At 39.0% G+C, this 12,549-nt stretch overlaps 2 pseudogenes across 1 annotated transcript; one reads left to right on the top strand and one right to left on the bottom strand.

Moving 5' to 3' along the window:
* Window positions 1–4,053: 4,053 nt before the first annotated feature.
* Window positions 4,054–8,445, bottom strand: LOC148804399 (putative purine permease 11 pseudogene; annotated as a pseudogene).
* A 1,060-nt stretch (window positions 8,446–9,505) lies between these two features.
* On the top strand, window positions 9,506–12,289 carry LOC109115616 (nuclear intron maturase 2, mitochondrial pseudogene; annotated as a pseudogene). The gene is made up of 2 exons (XR_016080976.1): window positions 9,506–9,660; window positions 9,772–12,289. The product of XR_016080976.1 is annotated as a nuclear intron maturase 2, mitochondrial pseudogene (transcript).
* Window positions 12,290–12,549: the final 260 nt, after the last annotated feature.

Raw genomic sequence — 12,549 nt, 5'->3', positions numbered from 1 at the left:
ATTATAATTTTGTTTGATGCTAGGGGCAGGGGCGGAGTTTTAGGGAGACCAGGGGAGTCATGACCAGGGGCGGAGTTTTAGGGAGACCGGTTAATCAAATCGATCAGTTTCGTATTTTTGAAAAACTAAAGGACTGGTTCGATTTTTGGTTAATCGAACTAACTGGTATATATATATATAAATATATATTCATTATATATAAATATATATATATTATGTTTATAATAATATATTTATAAATACATTATATATTATATTTTTCAAAATATTTATAATATATTATATATCATTTATTATTTTTAATATAATATTATACATATATTTATATAATATATATTATAAATATAAAAAACCAAAAAATTGAAGAATCGAACTGGTCAAAAACTAAAACCAATAGACCACTTAATTGGTGGTACCGGTTCAGTTTCAATTTAGAGAAATGAAAAAATTGGTGTTACTGATTGAGTTTGCAAAAATTGCCCATGGTTAGGTTACACCTTAATTAGAGGCTCTACTAATAAGTCACTTCATTTTAATTCAAGGTGGCGTCATGGCAACAAATCAAGAGCTTTGATTTAATTGTCTCAGCCTTGGGATAGGATGGAAAAAACTTCGGTTGTTAGGGGCCAACGCCTCTACTGTTGAGAACTTTTTTGGAAATGCCACGTTACGGTAAAATAGTATTTTTAACTATAATCATAGATATGGGCGTGAATTGGTGAACATGTCTAACCTAAAATCACTCTCAATAGCATAGGTTGTTGGGGGCCCAACAGCCAAGGTTAACTAGGCTAGGATAGTGTAAAAGCAAAAATCTTAGGGCATCTGCATAAGATTGTTGCAATTCACAAAGGGCATCTGCATCCAAACCACCAAACAAAGTCAAATCATGTGCCCAAAGTCTAAGTCAGGAGCCCAACTTAGTGCAAGCTTGTGCTCACACCGTTCTAACAATCTCTTGCAACCTTGCATTTGGAATATCTCCCCATGAAATAAAGCACGTAAACATGGAGATATTCTCAATGCAAGGTTGTAAAGGTTGTTCAAATGGGCTTTGCACTGACCAAAGCTAGGAATGGCAACGGGGTGGGGCGGGGACAGGGAGCCTCTCCCCATCCCCGTCCCCACGGAAATCCCCATCCCTGTCCCCGCTAACGGGGACAAGCTTATCCCCATCTCCATCCCCACAGGGATCGCTATCCCCGCGGAGATCCCCATTCCTCGTGATTCTTTATAATGCTAACAATTTTGTTTTTGTTTTTTATTTTATTTAAAAAAATAAAAATAAAATAATTAACATTTACAATCGTATTAGAAAATATTCAACCATATTTTTTAAAATATTAATATATAGATGTATGTTTACATATTTACATATATAACGTATGCATACATATATACATGTATATTAGTGGGGAAGCAGGGATCGGGGTCCCCATAGGGCGAGGAGTGCTCTCCCCGTCCCTACCCTGTCCCCATTAACGGGGATGAAAATTTCCCCATCCCTGCGGGGGGAAAATCATCCCCATCCTTGCCCCGAATGGGGCAGATCCCCACAGGGATCGAGGAAATGGGGAAAATTGCCATCCCTAACTAAAGCTGAACTCCTAAGTCAGGCCTACTCCCAATAGAGTGTTCCCCCTAAATGATAACGTACAACATAAATGATAATATACAACTACAAGAGATAGTCCCCATATACAACTACAATGTGTTGTGGGTTTGGTGTGGGGACTAGATCTGAGTCCAGACTAATTTGTTGTTTCTAAGACCCTCCCACCGCTAAGCCATCAAGGTCAATTTAGTGGCACCATTACAAAATCATTCTAAATGGATAGAGCTCATACAAGCAAACTCAAATTATTAGGCTCAATTTAGGAGTTGACCTGTTAATGGGTCAGGCTCGGGCCGGGCTTTCACTCTGCATTAATAGATTTTTTTAAGACCCAAGCCTGAGCCCGGCTTGAGCCCGAAGTATATAGCTCATGCCGCTACTGAAGCGGCTGAAGAGAGAAAGAGATTATAAAGAAAAAAATAAAAAATGTATATATATTAAATTATTAATGTATATATATTATAATAAATATTATATATTTTATATTATATAAATGGGTCAGGTCGAGATTCTTTTACAAATCCCAAGCCCAGCCCGATACACAATTGGGCTTGGTGTTTTGGGCCCAAGGTCAGGCCCGCAGGCCTAATTACATGTCCAAGCCCGACCAAGGTGCGGGTCGGACTATCGGGTTACCCGGCCCATGAACAGAACCATTTAAGAGTACAAATACTAATATGTAGAATAAAACCTCGCATTTTATATTATTTTGTACGTATTTACACTGTAGTATTTGTACTCTTTCCAAACCAAGCCTTAGAAATAGAAATTCTGAACATGAAAACATGTTTGAAAGCCCTTCAATCTTCTACATGATACCTTCTTTTGCAATTTGCACCACTCAACTTTGGTGATGCAATTAATTGGATTGATAACCACATTAGTAGGAGTGGTTCAGGATATACATCTATTCCACGTTGGAGAAATCTTTTCCCAAGCATAAAAGACAAACATGTAACCATGTAGAGGTTTTGCCCATATACAAGACATTGATTTTTTGTCCATTGAAGTTGAGAAAAGATTAAAAGATGAAAAAGAATTTTGAGTAATTAAGAAAAGGTTTGTTGGTAGTTGGTAGGTTAGGTTAGTTGAGACTTGGGAGAACCACTAATACAAGATAAAGACAACATGATTGACATAGACATAAAATTAAACATTAGGCCAATCAAGTGGAAGTGGATGATCCCCAATTGGATAGTTTGGGTTCACCATGGGATTACTCCACATGTCATAAATAGGTGTGTCCACATGGTAAAGTTGTGTACTTGATCCATTTAATAACCCTTGGGAGAATGACGGTTCAGTTCAGGGTCAGAATTTTTAGACCCAAAGTACGATTGGGGTAGGTGCTAGCTCGGAATTGATGTCAATTCACAGGAAGGCATTGGTATATAGAGTGGGGGTTTTGACATTTTGAATGTTTATAGGTCTGCTATGGAATTCAAAAATCTGTATTGGGTTTGTCTGTATTTTTCCGATAACCCTTTACAAGCTACAGTCTATAGGACTTTATAAATGAACCAATAATCTTACATGTGGCATATAATGTGGGTGTCCAGAACAAGATCACATCAGCACCCCATAGGCGCCCCACATGCCAATCTCAACATGTATTGGGAATATATCTCGTACTTGTCATTGGGACATGTTCCCAGTGTAGATATGATGTGGGGCACATGCGCCAATGTGAACTCACCCAAAACACTTAGAAGGTGCAAATCTAATTTGAAAAAAATTCCAAACCATCAAGCCTTGGTTCAACCTACACTTACCCAAAGTTGCATCTCATAAAAAAGGTCTCACTCCCTTGATTTCTATAGGCTTAGTTTGGAAGGAGTATAAATACAAATATGTATAGTGCAAATACATATAAAATAATATAAAATACAAGGTTTTGCACTCTACAAATTTATATTTTTAGAACAAAAAAATGAGCTAAATGAAAATTTTAGCCACGAAAAAGCAAAAAAAAGAAAATCTAGTTACATATCTAAGGGTCTGTTTGGTTTGCATGAATAGGATCTGGAATTGGAATTAGAATAGTTGAACCATTTGGTTGGATGGAACAAGATCCAATTCCCATTCCTGATGGAATGACATTCCCTATTGGAGTGAATGACCATTCCCTCCCCCCTCCCTTGGGAATGAGAATCCATTCTAGCCGATTATGATTCTTGTTTGAACTAAACAAGTAGGGGAATAGACCATTTCAAGGAATTTTAATTCCGATTCTGATTGTGAATCAAGCAGGTCCTGTAGTATAAAAACAAACACTTTTTGGTAGAATAAAAATAAAGCTTTATGTGGACAAATTTTAAACAAAAATTATTGATGTGGGAAATATGGATAGAGATTTTTTTTTCTTTCTTTTTTTGGTGGTGGGGGGTTCACGAATCTTTGGAATTTCTAACCAAAACTTTGACCCCCTCCATTTCCCACTAGCGAAAAGACCCAACCAAGCATGCACAAGTGGCCACATATGAATATCTCTACATTTCTAGAACTACAAAGAATGCTTCCTTCCTTATGACATTCTCAAAGGAAAGTTGCATGAGGGAAACCAGTAGGGTGTAAGCATTTGATGCACTAATGGTGCAAAGGAATCCAATTACACACTTTTCTTTGGAGACTCCAACCGGGGCTGTCGAGTCTATGTGCACTACTATTAGGATGGCTGATAAGGTGAGGAGGACTACAAAGTTGATGAACAATATTGTTAGCTTTTGGGAGTTAATGAAGAATGACAGAATTGCACTGAAAGCCAATTCAAACCAAAAAATGAGGGCATAAGTAGAGACTATAAGGTAAAGAAGGCCATAAGAATACATCATGTTGTCACTAGCTAGAAGTAGGCCAAGTAACAAGTACACAACGGTGAGGAGGCAGAGTTGGTGGTGGTGGTGGTGGAAGGGGCACAAAAAGATTGAGAAAGGAGAGGGAGGAGGAGTGGGAAATATGCAATTTGAACAAGGGTTATCATCCATTTACTATTTCCACCTTGATCATAGTAGTATTTCCCAGGAAATATAGTAGCTGAAAGACCCACAACAACTAAGCATGGTTTTCAAAATTGGACCGGATCAGACGGTCAGACCAGAAAAACCGGGAACCGAGCAGGTGACCGGTTCTGGTTTTCCTCAAAGCCCGATTTTCCATAAAAACCGTTGATTTTGGTTAGCAAACCGCTGATCCAGGTGGTTAACCGTTCAAACAGTTTTGACCACTTTTCATTTTTTTGTCAGAACAGGCCGACCATTCGACCTGGTAATCAGACCCCTAAGGTTCGGCCTCCGAGTCGGTTTTAAAAACCATGCAACTAAGAGAATGCTGAATGCCACCAGGAGCCACCATTGCCAACGTTTTACCCCATAGAATGGTAGTTAATAAATGATTGTTGCATCTTTTGCCAAGTTTGGTTCTCGGCCTTCTTTTGGAAACAATGCACCACATGAAAAGAAACAAAATAGTCTTTCTAACTTCACGGGTTAAGGAATTCATTGACATAAAACATTGATCAACTAATCAAGGGTGTGGTACTCTTCGCTAATGCCAAATGTAAAACAAACATCATTTTAGAGTACTAATATGCTTGATTAACAATTGACTTTCTAGTTGAAAGAATGCCTTTGGTTCTTTTAGAAAAAAAAAGTGAAGTGCCCAAAATCACTTTGGCTCAGTTTGGAAAGAATACAAATGTAAATATGTACAGCGTAAATATATACAAAATATAAGGTTTTGCATTCCACATATTTGCATTTATACTCCTTCCAAACTCAGCCATTCTAACAAAAGAATGGTGGAAAAAAAGGTATTCATACAAAAGTCCTCAATTTGTTTGTGGAAAAAGGATTAAGCCAACAAAAATTAGTAGCTTCTACCAAGAAAAAAAAGAATAGACTAATTGTTTGTAGGGCCTTGATGGGAGCTTGGCTAAGCCAAGCTTTTCCTAGTTGACCTTAAGTTAGGTTCAAGTTGTTCTTAAGCTAAACATGAGTCTCGGGTGATGAATTCAAGCTTAGCCCACTGAAGTTTTCCTTCTAGGTCCAGATACAGTCCATTCAATATCCAATTTTAGTCTAAGGTCTATATAAAAGCCCAAGATTATGAAACCCACGAAATCAAGAATGAAGTTTATAGACATTAACATAGACCATGCAAATACACTACAAATTAAAACCATTTTGTCCATTATGATTAAAAAGAAGGAAAAAGACTATGTATGTGTAAGACTATATATTGATTTTTGCTCAATTAAAGGAGTTGATGTTGAACAGAAGTCATGAAAACTAACCAACCTAGTAAACTGAAAAACAAACAGCTAATTATAGAAATTGAACATGTATTCATAAAGGAAAGAACAGATTTAGATATCATGGGTTTGAAGCATTGAGTTATTCGCATGTCAAATTGTAGTATTGAAACCCCGCCCATCTCTTGGCTCACCCAAACATGCCTAAAGTCCATCGATTGTATGGGGTGGAGACCAGAGAGAGAGAGCTCTCTAGCTATTTTGCAAGAGTCAAACTAAAACTATTTGAGAAAATCCAATAAAATTTACACTGCTTCAGCTTTGTCTTTAGCTTGTAGGTCAGTCCCATTCAATTTTTGTGGAAATCCCAACTTGAGCCCACCTTGTACACCTAAATGGCAACCAAAAATCAGTCAAGGAATCTGCTCCATCCAAATGGTGTATCAAAATTCCATCTAATAGAATTGCATTTGAATGATGTACCAAGGTTTCATCTAATTTACCCCATCGGCATGATGTAATAAATCAATCAAAAGATTTAGGTCATCAAAGTGGTCTTTATGATCATTGAATTAATCTCAACTAAAAAATCTATGCCATATCTTTATATTAGTTGAAACCTTTACACATCACTTGGATTTTCAAGTATGTTCCATTTCAATGATATAGGCCTTTGGCTAAAAAGTTCTTATTGCAAATACTTTTTTTTCGGACAATATGTATGGAATAGGGTAATATCATTCTACAAATAAAAAAAAATTATGGCATTTTGGAGTTTTAAAAACAATACTAGTTTAGGGAGTTAAATGACCAACCATTTTTTTCTACATGGGGCTAGGGGTAGCCCATCCCCAAACCCATACCACCCCAACCCTAATGTAGGTAGGATTCGACCCCAAGCCTCTACTACAAGTAGCAGGAGGCCTTACCAACCAATCATTTGATACCTTGTAAGTGACAAATCCCAAAATTATGAGGGCTATGTGGAGTTTAATATACAGTTGCAAAATGGTATCTATTTGTCTAAATTCAAATTTGGTTTGTTTATAAATGGATCAAATATGAATCTGTCCACACTCCAATCTTATATTATATATTCAAAACTGAATTAGACTGTATGGTTGGACCAAAAAACCTAGGAATCGGTAAAGTAATCAGTTCAATTTCACCCTAAAATGACTTTTTAGCAAAAAATCATTGATTTGGTCAACGATTTGCTGACTTGAGCCAGTTAAACTATTGAACTGTTGACCTAGACAACAACTTTGGCCTGTCTGGTCCAATTTTAAACTAATAATTTTATTAATAAGTTACAGTTTTAAATTTATAATTTATTTTTCAATTCATTTTGTCCATGATACATAATTATTTTAAGTTATTTTATTAGTGATTTATAATATTTTGATAATTCCAATGTTAATGTTAGGGAAAATTCCCGATAGGTACCCTGTACTTTAGGCCGAGTGCTAATTTAATATTCGTACTTTAAAACGTGGCAATCTAGTATCTAAACTTTCATTTTGCGACAATTTAGTACTCAGTGTTAACTCTCCGTCAGTTAGAAGACAAAAAGACCTAATTACCCCTCACCCCTCAGCTATTTCGAGTGAACCACTTACTTCCCGTACATGTATATGCTCCGACTTGTGGCGGTGGTGGTCTGGGCGATCTCCGACTGTATGTGCTCTGTACATGTATGAGCACATACAGTTTCTGAGGATGATATTCATGGACAATAATCCGAATAGAACTTTTATATGGTCCAACGATTAAAACTTCAACACAAAACCACCACACCAATGTGAAACAATGAATGTCGTAGGAACATATGGAAACTGAAATAGAAATTCATACTTTTCCTATTATTTAAAGGTCAATCAGATTGAGGACATCAACAAACAGAGGAGAAAATAGACACCAATAAAAATTTTGCACCATAGGCAACATTAAACAATCATCGAGCCATCAAAAAAAGAGAGAAAGAGAGAGATATTAAATACATTAGAATTGATGATCGTCAAGTAAGAAGATAATCGAATAAACAAAAACAATTGACTCTGAGAACATTTTGCAGAATAATCAAACTAAGGCTCCTCCGATCATATTAAGAGAAAGGAAACACCTAAAAAGAAAGTAATTGGGTTCTCAATACCCCAAATTCTCAATCCTTCATTGCCGGGTCTTTTAGATCAGATTTGGTTACTGGGTTTTGTTTTATTTTTTTAGATTATTCTTTGAAACGAAGAAAAAGAAACAAAAAGGAGAGAGCTTTTTGCCATTGGTTGTTTGAGCTCCTATGTTTTTATCTTTGTAGGAGTGGTTTGATCTTTGATGGAGGTTAATGGTATGGCGGGAGGAATGATCTCCAGTCTGTCTCCTGGGATGCTTGGGCTAGAGATGCCTCTACACCAAGCGCAATAGCAACACCATCCTCACCAACACCAACACCAACACCACCAAAAACACCCCCAAATGGTGTCATTTGCAGGTCAAGACGCCAATCATCACTTGCAGTCTCAGTCTGTGAAGCAACATGGATGCCCTCCTTATGCCACCAAAGTGAAGTCGCAGCAACTGGCATTGAGCGATGAGTAGGAGCAGGGATTCACGAGGGAAGACGGTGGAGTAGACGGGAGAAAGAGGATATCTCCGTTACAGAGAATGTGCGCCTACCACAACAGACGGGAGAAAGAGGATGTCCGGAAGCTTCTCAATTCTAAGCATCTCTTCTTTAGGGAGATGTGTGCCTACCACAATAGATGTGGTGGTGGTGGTCTGAGAGGTGGAGTTGGCGGTGGCCACCATCCATCGGAGGTGTCAGCGGAATCAACAAATCATCAGCAACAACAACACTGCTTCCATTCGTCCGAGGGTCCTTTTGTTATTAGCAACCCAAAAGGCTTAAAGCAGGGGGGACCGAGGGGTTAAAGATGAGGACTGGAAGAGGTCATGAAGAAGAGGAGGATTGCGACGACGAAGATGACAAAGATGACGACGATGACAACGAGGAATCTATGGAAAATGGTGGAAGGGGCCATAGTAGTAAGCATGGAGGAGCAGAAGGAGGGAGTGGATGTGAGGAAGAGGAAGACAACGAGAAGTTGGGTTTGAGGAAGAGGAAGAGGAGAGGAATGTTGTTGATGCCACCATTGATACAACAGTTGAACAATGAGATGAGAGGAAGAGGAAGACAACGTGCTTCATGATGGGTAAAATGGTCTGTATATTTTCGTAAATGATAGTTTTGGTATTTTGAAAATATTTAACCCACACCTGATATCACGTGATTCTTCTAATTGACGATGAGTTAATGCTGGGTACTAAATTGTCACAAAATGAAAATTCGAGTATTAGATTATCGCATTTTAAAGTTCGGGTACTAAATTGGCACTCGCCCTAAGATACCAATCGGGAATTTGGATGGTACGAAAAAACATGATATGATCGGCTGCAAAGATTTTTCCTAAATCCTAATGTTAATCCATACTACAATCCAAATTCGATTTGGAATCAGGTTTGAATCCGATTGATAAGATTGGTTTCGAATCCGAAGACAAATGAATCAAATTTGGATGAACTTGTATCCGATCCGATCCGACCCGTTTCCAACTCTAGTTTACCCTAGAAGAAGAAAGAAAATCGAGGGCGACACGGGAACATGTCACCCTTCTTTCTTGCTATAGTCACCGGAACGAAAACAAGCAAAGAGCCTCACTGCCTCAGTTCTGTAACAGTATCGCGCTGGAAGTCGGCTGAAGAGTCGAAACGTATAGATTGCAGAGTCTCTATTTGGATGGTAAGGAGTCTGCTTCACCCTAAAAAAGAACTCAATTCCAGTAATCTCAGTTGTTTTCTGCTTTGTTTTATTAAAACAATCTCTTTAGGGTATCGTTTTTTATTTGAACAGTTCACTCCAGTCTTACTGAATAATGGCATGAACTCGTAAACCCTTCCCCACCCGATGCATCAAGGCCTGGCTGTGTTCGGTCGAAGGTTCTTCATTAAATCCACTGGTTTCATAACCAGCAGAACCTCCTTGTCGAGACCCACGAATCCCCTAAACCCTAGTACTAATGGCGTTGCGTGTTTTAGATTTCTATCGGTTGTGGCTATGCAGCGGCAACTGGCCGACCCAGATGACCCGTCCACCTTAATGAAAGAGGATGGGGTTGCAGTCAGCTCAGAGATGTGGATAGAGAGTTTCCGGGAACCTGGTAAGACTGTAACCAATCTCACGTCCTACCTTCGGCGGTTTGAATTGTGGGTTTTGGCTTACCAGAAAGTCTGTGCTGATGATATGGGTTCCTACATGCCCCGAAGTGCAATACAGAAATCCGCATTGGAAGACCTGTTAGCACTTAGGAATGCCGTTCTAGATGCCAGGTTTAAATGGGGAGCCAGGTTGGATTTCTTCATTCGATCTCCAAAGGATAAAACTGATCTTGAATCTCTATCAAAGCGGAAAATCAGGGCCATTCTAACTACCACTCAGCCAACCCCTTTTCAAGATAAAATTGTGCAAGAAGTTCTGTTGATGATATTGGAGCCCATTTATGAGGCTCGATTCTCACAAAAGTCATTTGCATTCAGGCCAGGCAGGAATGCCCACACTGTTTTACGTGTTATCAGGCGAAGTTTTGCAGGTTATCTCTGGTACATCAAAGGAGACTTGAGCACACTATTGGATGGTTTAAAAGTGGGGATGGTAATTAGTGCTCTTATGAGAGATGTTAGAGACAAGAAGGTGATTGATTTAATTAAGTCAGCGCTTGTTACACCAGTGATAACAAGTCAAGTTGATGAAGGTGAAAAGAAGAAGAAGAAGAAGAGAAAGTACCAGAAGAAGAAGGTGTTAGCAGAAGATGAGCCAAAGCCTGATCCTTACTGGTTAGAGACCTTCTTTGGTTTTGCTCCAGAGGAGGCAGAGAAGTTGCCCTCTTGGGGACACTGTGGAATTCTTAGTCCCCTTTTGGCAAATGTCTGTTTGGATGAATTAGACCATTGGATGGAGGGTAAAATCAAGGAGTTCTATCGTCCATCAAAGAATGATGTGATATGGAATAGTCAAGATGGGGAAGTGGAACAAGGTAATACATCCTGGCCTGAGTTTGTCCCTACAAGTGGGCCTGATAAGACCAGGAAGGTGGATTACATCCGTTATGGGGGACACATTTTGATTGGGGTGCGAGGCCCAAGGGCAGATGCAGCGACTTTGAGGAAGCAATTGATTGAGTTTTGTGACCAGAAGTATCTCTTGAAGCTTGACAATGAGAGCCTACCTATTGAACACATAACTAAGGGTATTATGTTTCTTGACCATGTTTTGTGCAGGCGTGTTGTGTATCCAACACTTCGATACACTGCCACCGGTGGAAAGATAATCAGTGAGAAGGGTGTGGGGACCCTTCTCTCAGTAACAGCAAGCTTGAAGCAATGCATTAAACAATTTAGAAAGTTGGGATATCTCAAGGGGGATAGGGATCCTGACCCACAACCTTGTTTCAGAATGTTTCATGCCACACAAGCTCACACAAATGCACAGATGAACAAGCTCCTTTCAACAATGGTGGAATGGTATAGATATGCAGACAACCGTAGGAAGGTTGTGAACTTCTGTTCTTACATCATAAGGGGGTCATTGGCAAAGCTATATGCTGCAAAATATAAATTGCGCTCGCGAGCAAAGGTGTACAAGATTGCATCACGAAATCTCAGCCGCCCATTGAAGGAGAAAAAGGGTCAGTCCCCAGAATACCATAATCTGCTAAGGATGGGTCTCGTGGACTCCATTGATGGCCTTCAGTACACTCGTATGTCTCTTGTGCCTGAGACCGACTACACCCCTTTTCCAAGTGGTTGGAGGCCTGAGCATGAGAAAGTTTTGCTCGAGTATATAAGACTTGAGGAACCAGTGACTCTGGAGGAGCTAAGGGGTTGCCTTAGAGATCAGGGTCTTATTTCACCGCAGGATTACATATCGATGCTTGTATGGAACTACAAAAGGAACGCTATCATGGTAGAGCCACTTCCTGTGGCTGAAAGTGGTGACAACAATATTCAGAGATCTGACGAGGCATTGTTGGCCTCGAATGAGAGCTCAAGTGGCAGGACAAGAGAAGAGGACAGTGAAGAAGGATATCAGGCTGCTCATACGTAGGAAGTCAGATTTGTATTTTGTGCTTGAAACGATCAGCAATTTTTTGTAGATGGATCTGCACTGGTCAACAAAAGAATGAGGCACATAGTTTCTGCAATGAAAGTATTGCATCACTCTTGAATTTTTAGGGAGCTCTTCTATTCTTTCAAAATTTTCTTTGGTTGGGTTTCTACCTGCATATATTCAGGTTTACCTTTATCTTGCAATGCTTTCTTGCAAGTTGCAATTTATGCTTTGAGAACTTGGTAAATTAATTCTTTCTAGCCCAACAATATTTTCCTAGTTGTTTAGCAATTCAAGTATTTTACATGTATATTAGGTGAAACGAGTGTTCTTGGAATTTAAGCTGAGTTTATCCGCTTTCTCAAATCTAGAAGTCTACGCCTATCAGATCCATAAATTGTTATTAGTATTCATGCCTTTATGGTGCCCAGAAAGTTTATGGATGTTGGAACCTTTGGTTCCTCTATTCACTTGCAGTAATGTATGGTTCCTGTATTTACTTGTAGCAATATATTTGTTTGGTAG

This window comes from Nelumbo nucifera, chromosome 1, assembly GCF_055504915.1.
Source record: "Nelumbo nucifera cultivar China Antique chromosome 1, China Antique-T2T, whole genome shotgun sequence".
NCBI lineage: Eukaryota > Viridiplantae > Streptophyta > Magnoliopsida > Proteales > Nelumbonaceae > Nelumbo > Nelumbo nucifera.
This window is presented reverse-complemented; position numbering and strand designations above follow the sequence as displayed.